The sequence below is a fragment of the Sapajus apella genome, unplaced genomic scaffold, assembly GCF_009761245.1.
Source record: "Sapajus apella isolate SASKATOON/1434 unplaced genomic scaffold, GSC_monkey_1.0 scaffold4, whole genome shotgun sequence".
Classification (NCBI taxonomy): Eukaryota; Metazoa; Chordata; class Mammalia; order Primates; family Cebidae; genus Sapajus; species Sapajus apella.
Genome location: NW_022436944.1, coordinates 47,938,911 through 47,963,483, shown reverse-complemented (window position 1 = coordinate 47,963,483; position 24,573 = coordinate 47,938,911). Strand labels below are relative to the sequence as shown.

Here is a 24,573-nt window from a genome sequence, read left to right as displayed (position 1 = left end):
AGGCAGATTTGCAATCAAACCTCCTTAGAGATTATGAGCAAACTGATGGCCTACTAGTTCCACTTCAAGTTATGCCCACATGGAACCAGCTCCTCTTCACAAAATGCTACAAAGAAGCTAAGGCAGAACAAAGTCCATGGATCTGTTCAAATGCTGAAACAAACCCATGGTTGAAGCTATTGAATTCTGTCCCAAAGACTCAATGTGGCTAACTCAGAATATTAATTTTAAGTAGGAGCACATCCTGGTCAACATACCAGAATGTACTGGTGTTGAGATACATGTAGATCAGGGCCACCTCCCAGAATTGCCCCAAGTGTGAGACAAGTAAAATAAATGTGTGAATACAATTAGGTAGATAAAAAACCAGGGAGTAGCGGGGACACAGTGAATTAGAGAGTGTGTGACTTTCTAAAGCTAGGCAGCCAGTACACAGCTCCAGCTCATTGTTGTGTGTGGGAATGCGTCTCAGTGTTTCCAGTCCTCCCCAATTGTCAAGAGACCCAGAAATCCAGATTTTTATGTAAAATAACTAAATATTGGCAACGTATGTAAACATTTTAATGATGTATTACAGGACAAAAAATTCCATGGGCAAGATTCACTCCAGTGGCTCCTGGTTTTGCCTCTCTTCACCTAGATCAGACTGTCTCTTTTAATCAAGAATTTCCTTTTTTGAATAAAATTTGTTTAGAAGCCTAATAAATAAATAAAAACACCACCGAATGAAAACACTCCTCTTTGGGGGTGGGGTGAGGCTGGAGCCACAACCACCTGCCTCTTCTCTCTCTCTTTAGCCCTACCACAGGGATTCCCCCTGTTCAGAAAATAGAGAAACCATAAGATTCTTTTTTTTTTTTTAATTCAAATTGGCAATATGCCAGCAGGTTCCATTATTTCTTAAGGACATTCTTATAACAGTAAGATTATATCATCAACATAGGGAAGGATACTCGTCTCTACGTTTCTATATATGTTGGGGCATATATAGGAGGAAATATATAGATCTTTTGAGCCAGATTAAGTTATATAGGCACAAATTATAAATAAAAATGTTTAGGTGCTATCCAGTTTTAAGCCATTTAAAATTAGAACTAACCCTTTCAAAATTCATTCTGGTATTGCCATATTGATTTAGATAAACACTTAAAATCTGAGTTCTACACCAAAGTCATGTAAGTTGGCCCACAGAGCAGCCTGAGAGTCCTTGTGGAATAAGGCAGAATATAAATAAAAAGCTAAGAGATTGTCCTTATCTATGGAATCAAAAGCTGATAATAGATCACACAAAATACCTGGGCAAATAGAGTTTTTCATAACGAAATTCCCGTAAAGCAAAGGGGACAGGACTTTGAGCCCCATGGCTAAATGACATGTTCAAAATCTCACAATTAATCATGATGTGGGATTAGAATCTAGCCTCTTTTTTTTGAGGAGTTTTGCTCTTGTTGCCCAGCCTGGAGTACAATTGCATGATCTCGGCACAATGCCACCTCAGTCTCCTGGGTTCAAGCTATTCTTCTACCTCTGCCTCCCAAGTAGCTGGGATTACAGGCACCCACTACCACGCCTGGCTAATTTTTTGTATTTTTAGTAGAAATGGAGTTTCACCATGTTGGCCAGGCTGGTCTCGAACTCCTGATCTCAGGTGATCTGCCCACCTCAGCCTCCTAAAGTGCTGATATTACAAGCGTGAGCCACCGTGCCCGGCCAAATCTAGCCTTTTCTATTCTGAGGTGCTGTTTTCATTTTTCATCTTCTCTGTCCCAATAACACAGGATTTTAAAAAAAATCTCCATAATAAATGTTTCAGGCTTTTGATTTAAGGTAATTTTGACAGAAGTTATAGTGAGACTAGATATTTACAACAGGTTTTACATCAAACAGATTTTATGTATAATTTTGTATCAACTCAGTCAATAGCTGTTGAGAAAGGCATATCAGACTGCATGGTGAAAAAAAGTATCCTAAAATGTGGGTATTTGCTTAATAAATTTCCAATGCCTAATACAAATTTTATGGCTTTTCTTTTTTTAATGGCGTTTTGCTCTTGTTGCCAAAGCTGGAGTGCAATGCGGCGATCTCAGCTCACTGCAACCTTCAAACCCTCACCTCCCAGGTTCAAACGATTCTCCTGCCTCAGCCTCCCAAGTAGCTGAGATTACAGGTGTGCACCACCATGCCTGGCTAATTTTTTGTATTTTTAATAGAGACAGGGTTTCATCATGTTGACCAGGCTGGTCTCAAACTCCTGACCTCATGATATGCCTGCCTTGCGTCCCAAAGTGCTGGACGTGAGCCACCACACCCAGCCTATGGCTCTTTGTATGCTCTTCCCAGCCCCTTAATGTGGTGTCAGAAATGGAAACTGACACACATTGAAATATTATTTATTCTTTTCATATATGTCCCATACTATTTATTGCAGAACTATCTTCTATCTCCTTTCCTGAGCACAGAGTTCTTCAAAATGAAAGCAGCTTTTGAACAGAGATAATCTATCAATATTTTCTCTTTCTTTCCCTGCCTCCTGCCCACAATCCCCATTTTGCTAACTTCTGTTGAACTCCTCACCTTGGGTGAAGATGCAGCTTTGCGTGAATTTTTGAAAGTGACTTTTGGTGATTTAGCTGCTAAATGTGTATGATAGAAATCCAGCTTACCTTGAAGGCTCTCAGGATTTTTAACTTACTGTGCCAGAAAGCAGACCAGTCTGGGGAAATTCAGCTAATGTCTCCCAGCTGTGCAGGAAAAGTGTGAACGGCTCTGTCAGAAAAGCTGCCTCTTTCTCTTCTTTTCCAGACAGAGCCTTATACTGAAACATCACTTCTCATTTACTGTTTGGACAACGGTGTTGGAACTGCTGCTTTATTGCCTACGGAGAAGCAAAGTGAAGAGTCTAAAGTGGCTCTTGCAGTTACACTGGACAAAAGAAGTTTGATACTCAGACTTGGTCCTGAAGAACACATAGAGAAGGCTGACAGATTATATATATTCACAGCTTTGGCCTAAAGGTGGCTGGTCGACCAATAAGTAATACAAGAAGAAATGGTCTTTTCTGGAATTGTACTATTTTCCAGGTGAGCAAATTAAATACCATCACTTAGTCCTGGGAGCAATCCAGCATTCCTTGGTGAATTTCCAAAGTCTGTTTGTTAGAATGTTGGAGATACTGCATCATTAAGGCTGTTAAAATAAGTGACAGAAACTTAGAAAACAAAAACCTTCAGAGAGAAATATTAAATTTCAGCCACAGGGCAGTAATTGTCAACCTTAATGCTTTGTCAAGAAACAGAAACTGAATGACTACCTATGTTTAACATGATTTATAGCAAACATTGTTGATTGCTTCTCCAGCAGCTGTTCCCTTTACTACTTCTTTCCTATTGCAAAACCCACCTGTCATGGTAGAGGCTGAAAATTTTAGAGACTTGCTTTTCCAACTTCCTTTACAAGGAGGGTTAGTCATATGACATATTGCTGACCCATGAAGGAGGTTTGCTGACTTCAGAGGTATATTTTTTTTCATGATTAAAGTTACGTGAATGAGGGCTAGGTAAAGTGGTTCATAATTGAAACCTCAGCACTTTGGGTGGTTGAGGTGGGGAGATTGCTTGAGCCCAGGAGTTCCAGAGCAGCTTGGGCAACATAGTGAGACCTCGTCTCTACAAAAATTACAGAAGTTAGCCAGGCCTACTGTTGCACACCTGCAATTCCAGCTACACAGGAGGCTGGGGCAAGAGGATGGCTTGAGCCTGGGAGGTCACAGCTGCAGTGAATTGTGATTGTGCCACTGCACTCCAGCCTAGCACGCTTCATGAGAGTAGTGACTTCCTGTTTTATTTATGGTTATGTTCCCATGCTTACAGTAATGCCTGGTACTTAGTACTATCTCATAAAATTTACTTACTAACTGAATGATTGCATACAAATATTTGTGAGTGATTATGATGGTTAGAACTGCAGTAGCCATTTTGCAATCTTGAAGCAAGCTTTATGACAGTAGCCAACACCCTGAGGATAGCAGAGTGGAAGGTCTTTGATGATGTCATTGAACAACTGAGACAGACTTGTGGAAAATTACCTCTTCTTGTAATTTTATATAACAAATCCCCTAATATTTAAACTACATTTGTGGCCAAACATGGTGGTTCATGCCTATAACCCTAATACTTTGGGAGGCCGAGGTGGGAGGATCTGTTGAGGTCAGGAGTTCAAGACCAGCCTGTGCAACATAGGAAGACCCTGTCACTACAAAAAATTATAAAATTAGCCTGGTGTAGTGGCACATGCCTGTGGTCCCAGCTACTCAGGAGATTGAAGTGGGAGAATCACTTGAGCTGCGGAGATTGAGGCTGCAGTGAATCATGATTGCACCACTGCACTCCAGCCAGGGCAACAGAGCAAGACCCTGTCTGAAACAAAAAACAAACAAGTAAATAAGCTGCATTCATTTATTCATTCAACAAACATTTATGGAGTATCCCATTTGTGCTAGACTTTGTTCTAAGCTCTAGGGATACAGCAGTGGAAAAAAACACAGTTCTTATATCCATTTTAACAGAAAGCAACAAACAGTGAACAAATTCACAAGTGAATGCATTTCATTTGATGATTAGCACAGCGGAGAAAAATAAAGCTGAGTAAGGAGAAATAGAGAGTGCCAAGCTGGGGAGGGGTTGTTGTTGCTGTTTTATATAAGGTGACCAGGGAAGACCATAATGGAAAAGTGACATTTAAGGAGGGATGAAGGAAGAGAGGCAGGGAATCATGCCACTATGTGACTTGGAAGAGGATTCTACGCAGAGGAACAAGAAATCCAAATGCTCTGAGATGAGAATTTGCATGGTGTATTTGAAGAATAAAAGTGGCCTGTGTGATTAGATGATTAGACCAAAGCCAGTGAGTGAGGAGAGTAGTAGGAATAAGCTAATAAGGTAGGGGGGACAGCCAGCTGAGAGGAGCCTTGTAAGGTCTTGGAAGTACTTTAGCTTTAATCTCCATGAGATAAGAAGCTATTTGTGTGAAAGGAAGTTTAAGCAAAGGAATAACGATTTAACATATTTTTAAAGAATCCCTCTGGCTGTGGTATTAAGAATAGACTTAGGGCTTGAGTAGAAACAGGGAACTATTTAAGACTTTGAAATAACACAGGCAAGAAATGATAGTGGTTAGATCAACATGAAATGGTGAAGGTGGTAAGTGGTCAGATTTATGTATATTTTGGAGGTAGAGCCATATTTTCTGCGGCATTTTAGATAAAAGACCATCTATACTTTTGTTTTGAGATTTTTTTAAAAATTTCATTTGCTCACTCACTCCCTTGCTCATCCACTATTTATCAAAATGTTCCAAGACATACTGACATATTTTCATAAACTTTTTTAAGTAATTTGCCACTTTATATTTAGCATTAAACCATCTTTGATGATAATTATTATTTCTGTAATAATCACTTTTGACCCCAGAAACATTCCTGAGAAGAAAGAAAACTGCTTGTGAGGCTGGGTGTGGTGGCTCATGCTGTGATCCCAATGCTGTGGGAGGCTGAGGCAGGAGGATCATTTGAACTCAGGGGCTTGAGACCAGCCTGGGAAACAGAGAAAGATCCTATACGTAAAACATAACAAAACAAAAAAAGTACCCAGGCATGCTGATGTATACCCGTTGCCCCAGCTACTCAGGAAGCTGAAGCAGGAGGATTCCTTGATCCCAGAAGTTTGAGAGTGAGCCATGATCACACCACTGCACTCTTAAAAGCAAACAAACCAACAAAAAACAACTAATATTATCTCATATATACAATTTTAAAGTGTCCAGGTCTACTTTGGATTTCTTGCCAATATTGAATGTTAGAGCTAGTTATCAAATTAATTAATAGAGCCCCAAGTCTTTAAGAATTACTCAAGATGGTCTTATCCAACTTTACATTTTAAAGATGGAGAAATGGAAGCTCTAATAATTCCTCTGAGCTTCAGTGTTTTATTAGTATAATGAATTAATAGTGCTAAATGTTTCTCCAAGGGTTCCTCCAGTTTTTTAATTTCAATGATTTAAAAATTTAAGTTTGTTATAATATCACACTTCCTTTAAATATCCAAGTCACTAGAGCTCAAATTCTATTTTGCTTGACAGACATCAAGAAATCCAGATGCTAAAAACGTTTTCTTTTGGAAGTGTTTCAAGGATTACATGAGGAATGTCTATACGTTCCACAGAATCAACCTGGTTGTCACTTGTCATTTCAGCTAACTGACTTGCTCTGACCACGGTCCACGGCCTGTTCTTTTGCTATTCCCTTCTTGTCGATTTTAGGTCACCTTCTTATGTTTAGTAAAGACAGCACCATAAACTTCAGTGAGTTTTCTAAGGTCTGGAGGATAGTGCCGTTTGATTCTAGTGAAGAGTGATTAGTTTGATACTGTCAGTCCTGTGAGTTCACAGGTTTAAGTTTTTTGATTTTGGTTTACTATTTAGTTCTTCTTTCTTTAATTCTTTTGCTTGGCTTTAGTGTGGTTATGGATATATGACTATGTAAAAGGGACGAATTTAGTTGTCCTAAAGAAAGTACTCAAAACACAGCTACCATATGTAATCTGACAGTTAATATTCATTTCCTGTGGCTGCTGTAACAAAATACTACAAGGTTGGTGGCTTAAAACAACACAAATGTAATCTCTCACTGTTCTGGAAGCCAGAAGTGCAAAATCAGTTTCACTGGGCAGAAATCAAGGAATCAGCAGGATAACATTCCCTCTGGAGGCACTAAGGGAAAATTTCTTGCCTCTGTCAATTTCTGGTGACCAGCTGCATTCCTGCCTGACTCCAGTCTCCACCTCCATGGTCATGTTGCCCCTTCCTCTTCTGTCTGTGTCAAATCTTCCTCTGCCTTTCTTTTATAAAGATGCATACTGTGTCATTAGGGCCTACTTAGATGATATCCCACTCTTAAGAGCCTTAGCTTAATCACATCTGCAGACCCTTTTCCAATAATATAACATTTACAGATTCCAAGATAAGAATCTGATATCTTCATGAGCTATTATTCAGCCTACAACTGTAGTCTTTGGTGTTATTCCCCAAAAGTTTCCAATTTGTACCCTTCTGGGCAATAGTAGCATTGCATCACCTGACTACCTTTGGTTGGGTGGAGGATGCAACTAGCTATGACCAATGAGTAAAAGTCACTTGTATCGCATGCAGGCTAAAGCAAATAATTGTTAGTGCAAGAACTCAAGAGCTTGACCCCTCTGCTGTGAACTGAACAATTTTTGGAATGATGACTGTATCATCAATCCAAGCTCCAGGGAAGACGACAAGAAATAGAGTCCACTGATGGCCTCGAATGACATAAAGAATGAGCAGGGAATAAACTTGTGCTATCAGAAGTCTAATTTAGTTTTAGTTTTATTTTGATTTGGCATTTCTGTGATATACCTTAACCTAATTCACTGACACATCCAGAATCTAAGCTGTCAATTACCTGAAGGCCAGAAAAATAAAAACAGTTTTCCTTTCACAACAGTCCAAGACCTGCCTCCTGGATGACTACAAGTGGGAAATTCCTTTGTCCATTTCTCCCAGAGAAAATCCTGTTACCAACTCATATCAGAACTCAGTAACTGATCATTAATACATTTTCTAGGATGTGGGATTTTTTAAAAATTAGTAATAGCTTTATTGAGATAGAATGGGATATAATTCATACATCATACAATTCATCCTTTTAATATATGTAATTTTGTAGTTTTTAGTATATTCACAAAGTTGTGCAACCATTACCATTATCTAATTTTAGAACATTTTAATCATCCCAAAAAGAAACCCTGAAAAAAAAAAAAAAACAGTCATTCCCCATTTATAACTCCCTACTTTCAGCTTCTTCCAGCCATTTTCTGTCTCTATGAATTTGCCTATTCTGGACATTCCATATAAATGGAATCCTATTTTCTTTGTGGCCTTTTTCAACCAGCCTCTTTAGCACAATGTCTCCAAGGATCATCCATGTTGTAACATGTATCTGCACTTCATTATTTTTTGTGGCTGAATGATATTCAATTGAATGGATGTACCACATTTTTTTATCTACTCATCAGCGAATAAACATTTGGGTTATTTCTACTTTTTAGCTATTGTGAATAGTGCTCCTATGAACATTTGTGTACAAGTTTTTGTGTAGACATATGTTTTAAATTCTGGGTCATTCAATCTTGGAATTGCATGTGGGTCATAAACAGTCCAACCTTGACCCTTTTCAAAATCTCTTTCCTAGTTTGAGATGATAGGAAGATTAGGCTACATATCTGTAGTAGTTTTCTATAATTCCTGTAACAAATTATAAATTTAGGCTTAAAACAACACAAATTTACTATCTTTTAGTTCTGGAGGTCAGAGTCCAAAATGGATTTCCCTGAGCTAAAATGCAGGTGTTGGTGGGTTCTAGAGGGTAATCTCTTTCTTTTCCTTTTCCAGCTTCCATAAGCTGCCTGCATTGCTTGACTTGTGGCTAACTTCCCTCTGCAAAGGCCCCTGTTTTCTCACTGCATCACTGTAACTCTGACTCTCTCTTCCACATTTAAAGGACCCTTGTGGTTATATTTGGCCCACCCAAATAATCTAAGATAATCTCTTTATTTTAAGGTCATCTAATTAGCAACCTTAATTTCAACTGCAATCTTGATTCCTTCTTATACGTACCATAACATAGCATATTCAGAGATTCTGGCACAGACACCTTTGTGGGGCACATTATTCTGCCTATTACAATATCTTTTAGCTGTCTTGGAATCTCTTGTCTTAATCCTTTAGAAACAATTGTTTGTGCGCACACACAGACACACACACACACACACACACACACACACACACACACACCCCTCTTAAGGAACATACAGATAGAAGAGAGTCTAAATACCTAAAATATATATATATCTGTTATGAATGCAAAATATATAGCCACTTTAAAAGTAGTTTGGTGGTTTCCTACAAAACTAAACATAGGCTCCAGTAATCATACTCCTTAGTATTTACCCAAATGAATTGAAGACTTACATCCTCACAACACCCTACATATGGATGTTTATAACAGCTTTATTCTTAATCATCAAAATTCGGAAGCAATTAAGATGGCCTTCAGGAAATAAATAAAAATAAGTAAGTAAATAAATAAATAGGCCAGGTGCAGTGGCTCACACCTATAATCCCAGCACTTTGGGAGGCTGAGGCAGGCGGATCACCTGAAGTCAGGGGTTCAAGCCTGACCAACATGGTAAAACCCCATCTCTAGTAAAAATACAAAAGTTAGCCAGGTGTGGTGGCGTGCGCCTGTAATCCCAGCTACTTGGGAGGCTGAGGCAGAATAATCTCTTGAACCCAGAAGGTAGAGGTTGCAATGAGCCAAGATCGCGCCACTGCACTCCAGCCTAGGCAACAGAGCAAGACTCTATCTCAATAAACAAACAAACAAATGAGCTAATGAACCACAGAAAGACATGGAGGAAATGTAAGTGGATAATGCCAAGTGAAAGAAGCCAATCTGACAAGGCTACCTATTGTATCGTATCAAATATGTGACATTCTGGAAAAGGCAAAACAACGGAGATAGTGAAAACACCAGTGGTTGCCAGAAGCTGGGGTAGGAGGAGTGAGGGATGAATAAGTGGAACATAGGGTAATTTTAGGGCAGTAAGATTATTCTGTATGATACTGTAATGGTGGATGCATGTCATTGTACATTTCCCAAAATCAAAAGAATATGCAACAGTAAGAATGAACTTAATGTAAACTGTAGACTTCAGTTAATGTATCAATATTGGCTTATCAATTGTCACAAATGTCCCATATTAATGCAAGATGTTAACAATAAAGGAATCTGTTGGGAGGTGAGAAGAGATATACAAATTCTGTATTTTTTGGAGAGGAGATATAGAAACTCTGTATTTTCTGCTCATTGTTTCTGTAATCATAAACCTGAAAACCTAAACCTCATTGTTTCTATAAACATTTTCAATTATTTTAAAAATATGATCTAAGAGATGCATTGTGATTACTATGAAAATAAGGTTTCACATCATTTCTCAGAAAAGCATAGCTTTTGGAGCTGCCCTTCTCAAATATCTGTATTTTATAACTCTTTCTCTACATGTGGGTCATTTTCCCCAAACAAAAAGTCAGTAGGCTTCAAAAATAAAGCCTAGTCTCTACCTCATAAAAAGCAGAAGAGCTTTATAACTTTTAAGTGACAGTTTTTCCAGAATCAACTCATTGATGTTTCAAATATTCTTAAGATCCAGTCTCAGTTACCACCATCCTGCCACACCCATAATATGATTAAATAAATCTAAGAACAAGCCTTCCTGTTTAGCAGCTCTGTGTATTAACTGAAGTTCAAAGGAAATTAATTTCAGATAACAGCTGTTGTACATTTGATCTCAAAGTAAATGATTTGTGCACTGTCTAAGTCATCTTCAGACCCCCAGGGCATTTGTTCCTTTAGAAAAGAAGAAAAGTCTCCACTAGCGAATACTGAAATAGACATCCAAGAATTGCCATCATTTCCTGTTTTTCTGTGAAGGCTTTTGGCAAGTCAAACTCACTCATCATTATCACTTCTATTTAAAAATTACAAAAGTTGAAATCAATAACCAAGAAAGTGCGTTTATTACATCTTAGGCAAGATTCTGGGCTCTTATTGCGATATGGTTTTAGCAAAGATTAAAAAAAAAGAATGTACAATTTATTAAGCTCAATAACTGTTTAGTTTGGTCACTCTTTCACATTGAGCATACCAGAATTAGGAATCTTGAATAACTTTCTAGCAGGAGTAGTAAAGTGTCAATGATTTTAACTCCTTAAAAGCTCGTAAGGGCCAGGCACAGTGGCTCATGCCTGTAATCCCAGCACTTTTGGGAGGCTGAGGTGGACAGATCATGAGGTCATGAGATAGAGACCATCCTGGCTAACATGGTGAAACCTTGTCTGTACTAAAAATACAAAAACTAACTGGGTGTGGTGGCACATGCCTGTAGTCCCAGCTGCTTAGGAGGTTGAGGCAGGAAAATCGCTTGAACCCAGGAGACAGAGGTTGCAGTAAGCTGAGATCACGCCAGTGCACTCCAGCCTGGCGACAAAGCAAGTCTCAAAAACAAACAAAACAAAACAAAACAAAACAAAACAAAACAGAAAACGCTTATCATAAGTTAGCCTGCTACAATTTCATGGATGCTGGGAGAAAACATGGGACTCTATGGATCAGAGATAGAGGACTTTATTATGCCTAGCACAGAAGGCAGCATGAGTATTGCATATTTGTGTCTGTTCTCTTTGTCCTCAAGTCCCACAAGGACAATATGGGCCCAGATAGATGCAGTGGACTGTGTTACAGGAGTGCAGCCCTGAGCTTAGGGAACACAAATTTATTTTTGCTGGCCAGTAAACATAACAGCTCTTTACTTTGGAAGAAGATACTGGCTTCCAAAGCTATGAGCAAACTTATCCTTTGCTCTGGAGGGAGTATGATCTCCGTCTTCCAAGGATTTGTATTATACAAAAATCTTTGAAATGATATTCTGGAAAAAAGGCTGGAGAGTGCATGGCTCACAAGACATGCAGAAATGTGTGACCTATAAAGAGTTGTCTTCCACACTTTCCTTGAAGTTCCTGACATGCACTGTACTCCATATAATAAGGTGATTCAACCTGACAGACCTGCTCACATTTTAATATGTATTTTGGATGTTCCTCCTATCAGAGGCAGTGATTTGTCCAGAAATATCTAGCCTTACTCGTTATAATTGAAGTCTGATGAGTGGTGTGGTTTGTGATCAGAGAGATGAATCTAGGCTAGTGGCCATATGTGGGCATTGGACCAATAAACTTAGCCTCAATCAGTTGTACTAGAAAGCATTTAATAGATTAAATGAGATCCTGGGGGAAATTGTAAATTCACCTATTGGAATTCCTATCAATCATGAATCCCGTTGACACAACTTTTGTATCAAACCTTCCTCTTCTGCCCTCTTCTTCTGCCAGAGATTATGTCCTCATCTTATTCTATAGGACTATTGTAATTGTCTCCTCTCTTTTCTTGCTGGCTCCTTTTTCCCCCTGTCTTGCCCAACTCTAATTCACCATTTACACAGCTGCCAGAACAAATTTCTAAAATGCAAATCTAAACATATCATTTCTGTTCTAAAAAATCTACAATACCTCTTATCCTACAGATTGTAGGATAAACTTCAAACCTTTTTGTATAGGACATGTATCTTTCCATAATTTGACCCCTGATTAAAACTTTAAGCACAACACTTCATCCCACTCTTCTAGCACTTTCATTGGTAAAATAGAGAGATAATAACAGCATCTGTCTCCTCAGTTGCTATGAGTTACATGGATTAACATATGCAAATTGATTAGGACAAAGGCTCCTAATAATTGCTCTAGAAGTGTCATGAGAAAAGTAATTCTTTAGCCACATTGAACTGCTATCAATTTCTCCAATAGGCTAGATCAACCATTACCTGCTCTATGAAGGCATTTTGAATACTTCATAGTTTTGGACTCTACTTTTCTCATCATGGTGCCTATAATATTGGCTTTCCCCCAGTCAAATGCTTCCAGTTCACTCTCCCTCCTAAAGGTTATAATTTAAGAAAGAGTGTTTATATTTTACAAATGTTTGGATTCCCAAGGCTGTCCCATTGTTTGGCACATAAAAGATGGTAAGTATTTATTGAACAGTGCTGTAAGCTGTTTCTGCTTGGAATGGAAATGTGACCAGCAGATCTTTCCATGCTCTTTTCAAGTCTTTTGGTTTTACAGGTATAGCTATTAATTACAGGTCTTCTGGCTGTCTTTGTTTTCTTTTTTCTCTTTAAGGCCCATATAGCAGGTAGCCCCCTGGCACCAAGCAGCCTGAAAGTGCCCCAGCCCAGAAGCTAAGGCCCGTATAGTACCTTTGCTCAGAAATCCAACAGTTTCTGAAAATCACATCTTAGCCCCCTTCTTATCCCTGGGACTAGAAGTATTATTACAAATAAAGGATATAGGAGTCATATGCATAGTCTTTCTGGTTTTGAAATTTATCAGGCAGACTTCTGGGTACTTATTTTTTAGTTAGTCTAGAAACTCAATGTAGAAATATCTTACCTTATAAGATCCATTTACTTAGGATTTATGTGAAAGGAAGGTGCTATTTCTTTGCTGCTGTATTTTGTCTCACTATCCTTTCTTGTTAGTTTTCATTTCTGTATGTAATTTCCATGTAGATGATATAAAATAAAACAAGAAACATATTCAAGGAATCTTCTATGTATTTAGTTATTATCTTTAAGAATATATGATTCTGATCACTTTGCTAAGGTGGTATTGCAAAACTACTCTTTCTGCTTTTAAGGTTAATAAGGAGATACTTTGGGATTGTATCAATAATCTGTTTCTCATCCAGTTTTTACACACTAACTTAGCATCCACTGGTAATTCTTGTCTGGGTCAAATATTACCATGAAGGTTGCAACAGTGGTGATTTTCAAACATACTTCATGTGCCTCCTATGTGATGCATTAAGAAACCAAATTGCATATATAGTGCTCCTGCCAAAAAATGTATAACTTGAGTCTAATCATGAGAAAACATCAGACAGGCCAAAAGTTGAGAGTGTTTTACAAGAGAAATGGTCTGTAATCTTAAAAGTGTCCATGTCATGGAAGAAAAGGGAAGGCTGAGGAACCGTACAGATTACTGGAGCCCTTTAAGATAGGAAAACTAAATGCTGTGTGTGGTTTTAGATTAGATATTGAACCAGAAATATTTCCTATAAAGACATATTGGGACAGTTGGTGAAACTGGGATATTGACTATAGATTAGATATTATCTAATAGCTAATATCCATATTATCTAATATCTATATTGTATCAATGATAATTTTTTTAAATATGATAACTACATTGTGCTTATAAGAAAAGAATACAGTTAAATAAATAATGATTATTAAGGAGTAATAAGGAATGATATTGGTAATTTATTCTCAAATGGTTCAGAAAAATCAGTATGCATATATATAGTTAGAGCAAGAATGATCAGGAAGTGTGGCAAAATGTTCACAATGGGTAAATCTAGATAAAGGCTCTTTGTACTATTCTCATAACTTTTATGTTTGAAATAGTATCAAAAAAGCTTAAACAGTTGCTTTGTGTACAAAAAAATGTATGAATTTATAATCTTGGACACAATACTACTTGAATGTGGAAAAGATTTTAAAATTTTATGTAGAAGTCTGTTCTTTTGATTTATATTTCTTAACTACAAGACACTTCTCTATGTTTCTCCAAGGGCAGAGAAACTCCTATTTATAAAACAGAAATAGGTGAGGATTTGCAATAATTAAGGAACACTAGAAATAATGATATAATCAGACCTTTGGAAACTTGGAGTATCAATAATTGCAATTTATGATTCAGGAGTACCTTTAAAAAAATATAGCCATTCACATGTATACCTACATAACAAACATGCATGTGCTGCACATGTACCCCATAATTTAAAAGTATAATTAAAAAAAAAGAAAAAAAAAATCTAGCCATTTTCTCAGTAGCTTGTGGTCATTGATCTTTTGCCTGAAGATGATGCTATTCTCAAACTTGCTATTTTCTGGCTCTGATTGACTCTGTTATGTCTGTTTCTCTTTGTGTGTCTCCTATTCAAAATTCCTCAAAGGAAGATATAATTGGGTTACTTAGTAACCACCTAATACTGAGCACTAAAGCTGGGCTAACACCAGTCCATACCTTAAGCAGCTGGACTCTCTTATTTTGAACTCAAGGCCCCAATTTGATGTGCATCAGAGTCAACTAAACTTTAGACTTAGCAGCCTCAACAACAGAGTTGGTAGTCTATGTTGCATTTTGAATTCATGATCTGGTGAGCTATGGTCAGTATATTATGTCCATAGAACACAAAGGAGAGAAACCTATGAGGAAGGAACCATCTGTGACCACTTTCTTCAAAAGGGACATTGCCTTCTCCCTCCCTGGGCCTATCTAGGGAAATGAGGATTTGCTAGTATAGCCTGTCTGATTAAATCTATATATTCTCCACAGAAAAACAAAATAATTTTACTTTCTTTATCTAAGCCACTGGGTAGGTATCAAGAAAGTATGGTCACTTAAAAAAAAAAAAAGAACAAAATCCTGTTATTTGTAGCAACATGGATGAGCATGGAGGACATTATGTTTAAGTGAAATAAGCCAGGCATGGATATGATAAATACCACATGTTCTCACCCCTGTGTGGAAGCTGAATAAGTTGATTTCATAAAAATAAAGAATATAATAGTAATTACTAAAGGCTGGGAAGGATGCAAGGAAGGCAATAGAGATTCGTTAATGGATACAACATTCTAGCTAGGTAGGAGGAATAAGTTCTAGTTTTTCTACAGCACGGTAGGTTGACTATCATTTAACAGTTATTAGTTAGTCTGTATTTTCAAATAGCTCTTAGAAGAGAGGATTTTTAATGTTCCCAACTCCAAAAAATGGTGATTGTTTGAGGTAATATACTAATTACCCTGATTTTGATCATTACACATTGTATACATATATTGAAATATCACACTGTATCCCATAAATGTATACAATTATTATGTGTCAATTAAAGATAATGAAAAATTAATCTTAGTAAAAGGAAGGAAGGAAAGAAGACAAGTCCCTTTGCTACAAAGCACATGAAGTTCAAAGTCAGATTGGCTCCAATTCCTACCCTCATCACTTACTGGCTACGTAGCTTTGGAAAATTAACATGTATGAATCTCGGTTTCTTCGTTGGTACAATGAAGATGAGAATAATAGCTCTTTAGAAGGTTAACTGATCCTATGACAAGGTTGTTGGGAGATAAAATGTTGTGTATAAAGCATTTAGCATAGTGTTGGCGTTTAATAAGAACTTACTGAAAGATAATAGATGTTATTATTGTAAAATCTGCTTTAGAGCCACTGGCCATCTGTCGCTAAGGGCAGTATATGAGGCTTTTTTCAGTAAATTAATCTGTGGGTGTTGGGAGTTACTGTGTATTTTTAGCTTCTCTGCTTTCTAATTTTTTTAATCATTTTTTATTTTGAAATAGTTTGAGACTCACAGGAATTTGAACAAATAATTCCCATAGACCTTCACCCAGCTTCTCCCAAAGTTGCCATATAACTATACTATAATGTCTAAGCCAGGAAATTGATATTTGAACAAACTGTTAACTAAAACATAGACCTTATTTGGATTTCACTGGCTGTTTTTATTTTCTCCTTTCTCTCAATTCATTCTCATCCTAATCTATTTCTTTCTCTTCTTCCTTATGCATTTATAATTTACAGGTAACAAATTCCAAATTTAGGATGAACAAAATGAAGCATTCTACTTTATTGAACAGTAAGATCAAATATTTATTAATGCATCTTTCTAGTAGTCATCATACTCTAGTAAGATGGGTAAGGACTTTTCTTTAAAACATTGATCTTTCTTGACATACAAGAAAGATGCATTCTTTTTTCTTTTCTTTTTTTTTTTTAAGGTTGGGGTTTCACCATGATGGCCAAGCTGGTCTTGAACTCCTGACCTCAGGGGATCCACCCACCTCAGCCTCCCAAAGTGCTAGGATTACAGGGAAAGATGCATTCTTAAGGGAAGTCCAATCCTTCTAAAGACATTAAAGGAATTTTGGCTTGGAATATAATTGAAGAACATTATATTACATCACAGCATTTGTCACTACAGCTGGTTAATTTATTATCAGCACTTGAATATAATGATCTTCTAAAATTTGGCAACTCTGGCTCCAAAGAATAGAAGACACCAATGTCCAATAGTCAGGATACTAAAAGCCATAAATTGGCTTCCCAACGCCTGTAGATTAATGGGAATAATCCCTACCCAGCCCTAAAACTTTTCTCTGCATCCTGAAATGTGATTATATCAAACACAGTTTCAGTGAAGGAGGTTTAGTTTGGGAGGTTGTGTCGAAAAGAAAAGATGTAATTCATTCTCATTCATGCTTTTGTGAGGGACTCATTTTCATGTTTCAAGGCATTTTCACGATGCCTTGCAATGCATCGTCCATAAAGTACATTGGAGGACTCTTTATTACAAGCCATGGTGTGTTGACATTCATAAAATATCTAGTTATCTAGAACTGTTGCAAACTGGGAGTTCCTGTAGATCCTTGCTTGTAAGAAATACCTTTATGACAACTCTTGCTCCTCAGGAGCAATAACTTAATTTAAAGAAGGCACATTACAACACAGCTGTGACACTGCAGAGGTGATCATGCATCTTATTGCCATTGATGGAAAACTCCAGTGATTTAAAAGAGTTTGTATATGTATAAATATGTTGATATTCTGGGTGTGGGTATTAAACAGTGTCAATAAATGTACTTTATCTTTAACAATCTTAACATGTCATGGGTTTTGTCAGTTTGTCAATCAACATTTTTTAAAGCCATGAGTAAACTCATAAAACAATATCAATTTTGTTGATATTGAGTTTTAATCTTTAGAGAAAGTACATACTACTTTTTCAAACAGATTTGTAAATTTTTTTACTGTTCATATATTTATTTATTTATTAATTAGGCAGAGTTTTGCTCATGTTGCCCAGGCTGGAGTGCAACAGTACGATCTCTGCTCACCGCAACCTCCACCTCTCGGGTTCAAGTGATTCTCTTGCCTCAGCCTCCCAAGTAGCTAGGGTTACAGGCATGTGCCACCACGCCTGGCTAATTTTGTATTTTTAGTAAAGAAGGGGTTTCTCCATGTTGGTCAGGCTGATCTTGAACTCCTGACCTCAGCTGATCCACCCACGTCAGCCTCCCGAAGTACTGGGTTTATAGGCGTGAGCCACTGCACCTGGTCAACTGTTCATGTATTTATTTTTGGAATCACAATTAGGTCTGAAATAGATTTTTTTGAAACTTCTTTTGCAGATACTTCAATTGTGGTTTTGTGTTTTGTTTTATACTTTTTATTTTGAAACAATTATAGACTCAGGAAATTGCAAAAATAATGCAGAGATCCCTGCGTACTCATTACCCAGCTTCTCCCAATGGCAGTATCATGCATAACTATAGTACAATATCAAAATCAGAAAATTGACATTGGTACAATACAATACAAAACTGAATAGTATTCAGATTTTGCCAATTCTTACATGAACTCATTTCCAGGTGTGCGCATATGTGTGCGTGGTTCTATGTGATTTTATCCTGTGTATTGATTCATGCAGCCGCAGTCAAGACACAGAACTGTTTCATCATTGCAAAGAAACTCCCTGTGCTACCTCTCACTCACCAGTCCTATCTCCTGTGTCTTATTTACCATTCCCCTGTCTTAGACTGATCTAAATATGTTTTTTCCCCCAGAAAAATTCAAGCTGTAAATATGGATTAAAACTCCTGATTGATGAGATTAGGATAGTCTTTGACATGTATGTCTTAACCAGATAAATCATTTCTATCTGGAATAATATTTAACTCAAAAATTCGATTTTGCACTGCTTTTCATTAATCGTGCAATGAGGTGAAGACAACTTTAAGTAGTAGATTTTAGTAATTTTCTCTAAAGGAATGAACTGTCTTTGGAAAAACACATTAAGAAGTGACTTGCAGAAGGTGAGTCATTGGAAAGTCTAGCTGTGAGTTGGTGCTGGAACTTCTAAGGAAGGGAGGAACTCATCTTTAAAACAAAGGCAAGAGTATGTTGTTTTGCATCTCAAAGGGAAAGGGAAGGGAGTGGCTATAGTACAGTTTTAAGAGTGTGGATGCTTAGAATTCCCTTTAAGATTATTTATGTGAGTGTAGTTTGAGCACCTCTTTCATCTTAGCCCAGAACTTCAAGAAAGTCTGTTAAACTTATGTACATTTGTTTTCCATGTATTCATGCATTCATTCATTTACTCAACAAATATTAATTGAACAAATTTTGTGTTCTCAGCGTATTCTAGCCCTTGAGGTTACAGCAGTGAATGTGTCCAGGTCTGTGATCTCATGGAGCTTGTATTCAAGCTGGGAAGAGATCGTAAACAGATAAATAAATACACAGCATGTTGGCTACTATCAAATAGTATGAAAAGAAAGAAAGCAGGGTATTGAGGTAGAGAGTGGGAGGGTGCATGTGTATTACTTTAGATAGGGTGGTCAGAGGAGGTGACCTTTCAGTGGTGATGTAGATGCAGTGAGGGTGCAACCTCAGCAGATACCTGGGAGGATCACGTCTCAGGCTGAGGGAACAGCAACTGAAAGACCCCTGAGGTTGAAGTCAGTTTGGCACCTTTAAGAAACAGAAAACGGGCCAGTGTGCCTTGAGAGCAGTGAAAACAGGCAGTTTTAGGAAGTGATGCACATGATCATGTAGAAAGTAAGGCAGGACGGAGTTCCATATAGTGAAATGAATAGAACAGAAGAAACTCCTAGAATTCAGGGGTCCAAAACCTGCACTGGCTCTGAGAGTACAAGCCATCATTTCCCTCTCTCAACTCAGAAACTTTATATGGTACTTGGAACTTCTGAAACAAAGGAATTGCTAAAGGTTGAGGCCATTAGAGTCAAGGAGGTGCTAACTGACATATAGGTTTATTTGACACAGCTCTGGAAATATTTGAACCTATATCAAAATTTTTTTTTCAGTCATCATAGCTTTCCAACAAGCTATAGTGTCACTACAGTGTTCTAGTCATTCTTTGATAAGGCTTATTAAAGTTTAATAGTAAAACCTCTAGGATGTAAATTACAAGAGCATGACATCTTTGTCTACTGTTCCACACTTTCTTCAACCTCTATAAAAGTGCCGAGCACATAATAGGAGCTTAATGAGTACCTGCAAAAGAAATGAAAGTAATAAATCACTTACTCAATTTTGAAATCCAAACAGTCCACACATCCATCCTTTACATTTGTTTCTTCATTTAAAACTTTAATATCATGAATAATTATGTGTTGGTGACTTTAACCAGAAGGTAAATAGTACACAGCCAATTACTTCATCTTGGCTTCCTAAGTAGAACATTTTTATTAAAAAATACAATTTGATTATGGAGCATCTGTAATAACCTCTATGATTTTTCAAGTAATCAAAGCTTAATTTATATAGCCAATATTCTCATCCAGATTTATGGTGACATATTATCAAGTATCAGTTTCAGTAATATCAATCTAAATTAAAAATATGCCAGGTTTATTAACACCAGCATTAACAGACTTTTAATTAAGCTGCTGATTCTGTCAGTAAAATAGTTTACTGTTGTTCCTGAAAAGAGTTGTATAAGCATTTCTTTTTAGATAATTTTTATTCTATAACTTTTATTTCTTACAAGTGTGGAGTGGGGCAAAGTTTCAACAAATGTACAAAAAGCCCAACAAAATTTCATGACATGTCTTAAAAAAGAGGTTCTCAGCATCCTGCAGTATACCCATGTAACAAACCTACTCATGTACCCCCAAATCAAAAATAAAAGTTGAAATTATAATTAAAAAAGAATAAATATATTTTAATTTGTTCCTCAAAATATAAAGTGTTGCTTATCAGGAATTTTAGATGTACTATTTAATGAGTTAAAAATAACTTTTTAAAATGTACAGATTGATCACTCTGGAATCCTGGTTCTTGGATAGGTGGCTGACAGCATGTTCAAGAGTGTTTATATCTTTCAGTGTGCTGGAAGTGAAAATTACATTTCTCATGCTGTTTTGTACTCGTAAGGATTTCTACCTTTATTCTCCCATGTTGTAATAAATGCCATGTCTTTGTACCAAATATACAATGCAAAAAGGCACTTGCATTCATAAAAACTACCTAAGATGTGATATTCCAGCCTCATTATATAATTTAGATATTCCTTCAAAAAGCAGGGGCTTCATTTTCTGAACCGGAAGGCATAGTCCTTAAAAGATTCTTACTATTTAAATGTTAGAACTATGCAGTCCAAATGAGAATATTTACCTAAAATACATTGCCATTCACATTCATTAATTGTCTGTCAGTATTTTGTTCTGCATCCAACCCAAACAAGTTGGGTTTTTAAAATGTTACCTTTCTGTACAGAATAATTTGATTCAGATCTTCAAGTCTAAAGTTAGATTTGTTCTAGCTCATGAAACCTCAGCAACTGTTTTTATATTTCATTGATTATTATTTCATATATCAACTTAGTTCTCTGTATCTGACCTTTCTTTGGAGGTATGGATTCCTTTAAAGCAATGGTTCCCCAACCTTTCTGGCACCAGGGACCAGGTTCTTGGAAGACAGTTTTTCCACAAATGAGAAGGTAGGATTGGAAGGATGGTTTGAGGATGAAACTGCTTCACCTCAGCTCATCATGTATTAGATTCTCATAAGGTGCACTCAACCTAGATCCCTCACATGTGTAGTTCACAATAGGGTTTGCGCTCCTATGAGACTCTAATACCACTGCTGATCTGACAGGAGGCAGAGCTTAGACAGTAGTGCTCACTCACCCCTGCTCACTTCCTGCTGCGCAGCCCAGCTCCAACAGGCCACGGACTAGCACACGTCTGCAGCCCTGCGTTCGGGAATCCCTGCTTTCAATGGAAAAACACATGCAGCCTAAGGGAATACTCGCTCTTTTTACGAGACATACATTCACTTTACTTTCTATTTCATCTCCACTGTAGTTTCTGCCAAGGGGTAATTTAGCCTTTGTGATAGATGGATTGCAAAAATATTTCCAAATTCTCTACCCTTCCCGCTGTCCTTGCTCTTTGCCATGTGACTTTGCAGCTCCCCTAAAGAGGTGGATTCTATTTCCCCACTCCTTGAAGCTGGGCTGACCTTGTTGCTTTCGTCAACAGAACACTGCAAACACTGAGCCTGAGCCTTGTTGAAAATACAGCCTTGTCCCAGGGCACAGTGTTAGTAAATGGAGGATTAAGAACTAGTCTGACTCCATGGCCTGTGCCCTAAATCCTGTGCCCTGAACTACACACTGCTGTCCCCTTATTTTCTACCAACTTGCATTGTGACTATGAGCGATTTATTTAACTACTCTCGGTCTAGGTTTCCCCATTTTTTAATATGAAGGCATTGGTTTAGGAGGGTCTATAATGACGCATATAATTTCCAGTATAGTCTTTCTTTGACTTACTTAGAAATGTGTTTTTTTTCATTTTCTAAATATGTTGGCTTTTTAGATTAAAAAATCATTTCTCACTTTTTACCTCTTTTGCATTGTGGTTAGAGAACATGATCTGCATGAGACCTGGTATCAAAGTTTTGAGATTTGTTTTATAGACTAGCAAGTAATGAATTTTCATAAATTTTCTATGAGGTGTACTTTTTATTCATTGGGTTTGGGATTCTATATATGCCTATGAGATCAAGACAGTCATTATGATGTTCAAGTTTTATATATGCTTATTGATCTATTTATTTGTCAACTGTTACAGTGAGTATGGTAAAATCATACTATGATGTTGGATTTGTAAATTTGTATTTTTACTTATTTTAATTTTTGCTTCATATGTCTTAAGGTGTGTTATTATGTGCATAAACGTTTAGACTTTAAGAAATATTCCCAGTGAATTGTGTGTATTATTATTAGCAAATGTTTGCCTTTATCTCTAACAACGCTTTTAGCCTTAGAGACTATTTTGTCTAACATTACTGTATGTGAACAGACCCTTAAACAAGCATGTCTCACGGGAGGCAATAAAAATGCATCCTTATTTTTTTTTCTCCCTGTCTTTAAAATTCATTCACTGGGGAGAAATTTTCCCTGACTCTGGAGAAGAATTCTGGACTCAGGTTTTTCCATAGGTAATAGAAAGTTCAATTGTGACTTTAGAGAGCAAAACATCTTAAGTTAATAATTACCTCATCTAGTATGATTAAAATAAAACTCTATATTTTAGACACAGAGATGTCCTGTTCACATCTCCTTCAAAAAAGCACTTGCTTTTCAGCTGTAGGGATTGCCAGCGTTAATGATAAGAAGGGCTGTTACAGAACTTGACTCCCCAAAAGCAGTGGGTATAATGGAACACAAACAATAGGGATCAGTGGTGATGCTCGACCCCCAGAAGCCAGGGAAACAATTATTATTATAACTGGCAAAGTTGAAGTGCTAGCCGTGGGAGCTTGACTTGCAGAGAGTTTTGAGACAGTTAATATAACGTGAGTACTAGGGACAAAAGAGTTAGGTATCCAACAAAGGTATTACTCAGCTTGTACTAGCAGGAGAAATCAAGAGCTGTTGACTAGGAAAATGAGAGTGAAAATCCCCAGTGAAGACACAATCCTTATTCCATTTTCAAACTAAGAATCCACTGACTAAAAAGATGATCTGGTCCAAATGGGGAAAGATCCTATGATAACAGGTATACATGGTTATTACTCTCTTAGTCCTTAAAAGGTATTTATGGCCATTTACTTGGGCAGCTGTTCACTGGGGTAAGGAGAATATCCATACTTTTTGAAGATTTATGGACATAAAGTTTGAGTTGACACTGATGGCCAAAGGCGTGAAGTGTCACCATATTCCCCTTGATAGAGTAGGCAGGCATGGTGATAAGCAGAGTCCTGGCCACTGTATTTCTTACAGGGTCCATTGGGTCTATAGACATACTAGAAGCTTCCCTTGCCCCTGAATTATCACTGAGTTGGGCATATTGGCAGATTCTATGACCCCCATATTGGGTTTTTGTGGTCTATGGGGTAAGAGCCATCATAGTGGAGAATATCAAGTAGAAGCCTTGATATTTTGCCGACTCAATGACCAAGATAGTAAATCAAAACCAATATTGCATCCTGGAAGAGGGGAGCTGCAGTACAGATTAGTAATAGCTTTAAAGATTTAAAGGATTCAGGGGTAATCATTTCCAACATATCTTCATCTAATTGAGCAATCTGGCCCTGTAGAAACTGGTTGAATTATTAAGGATAACTTGAAACCAGTGATTCTTATCTGGTGGTGATTTTGAACCCCACGGGTCATCTGCAATATCTGCAGACATTGGCTGTCACCACTGTGTATGTGTATAGTGATGCTATTGGTGTTTAGTGGATTGAATCCAGGGATGCTGCGAAACATCGTACAATGCAGAGAATAGCCAACTATGACAAAGAATTATCTGCCCCAAAATATGAGTAGTGCTGAGGTTGAGAAAACCTACAAAAGAGTACCATGAGCACAATGAACTATTAGCTCTGATTGTAATCGTTATGCTAAATGTGGTCTTTGCTACTGCAAATAAATTGGGCCTCCAAAACATGGTATGTAGTTGTTCATTTGGCAAATAATATCTTGACTATCTCAATAAAGAAAGGAAATTGGAAACAGCCACTGTCACTTAGAACACTTAACAATATGCATTCATAGTTTTACCTCCAGCTGGCAGCTCCTTTAGGGTTGGCCTCAGCTGCAGAGAGCTGACCTGGTTGAGGTCACATCTTTTCTGTGGCATCTTGCATCTTGTGGCTGAGCAATACAGTGGTGTACAGGACCACACATTCTGGCCCAACACAGAGAAATGCTGAGCCAGAGTACTCTGCCAGATTGGTCAAGGATCTGTCAGGCTTGCT

At 37.4% G+C, this 24,573-nt stretch overlaps 1 long non-coding RNA gene across 1 annotated transcript in view; it reads left to right on the top strand.

Moving 5' to 3' along the window:
* Nucleotides 1–24,573, top strand: part of LOC116537551 — a 292,436-nt gene that overhangs the window by 104,714 nt on the left and 163,149 nt on the right. Inside the window, exon 3 of the long non-coding RNA XR_004263190.1 lies at nucleotides 2,803–3,080. This is a non-coding gene — a long non-coding RNA (uncharacterized LOC116537551). The remainder of the gene's footprint in view (nucleotides 1–2,802; nucleotides 3,081–24,573) is intronic.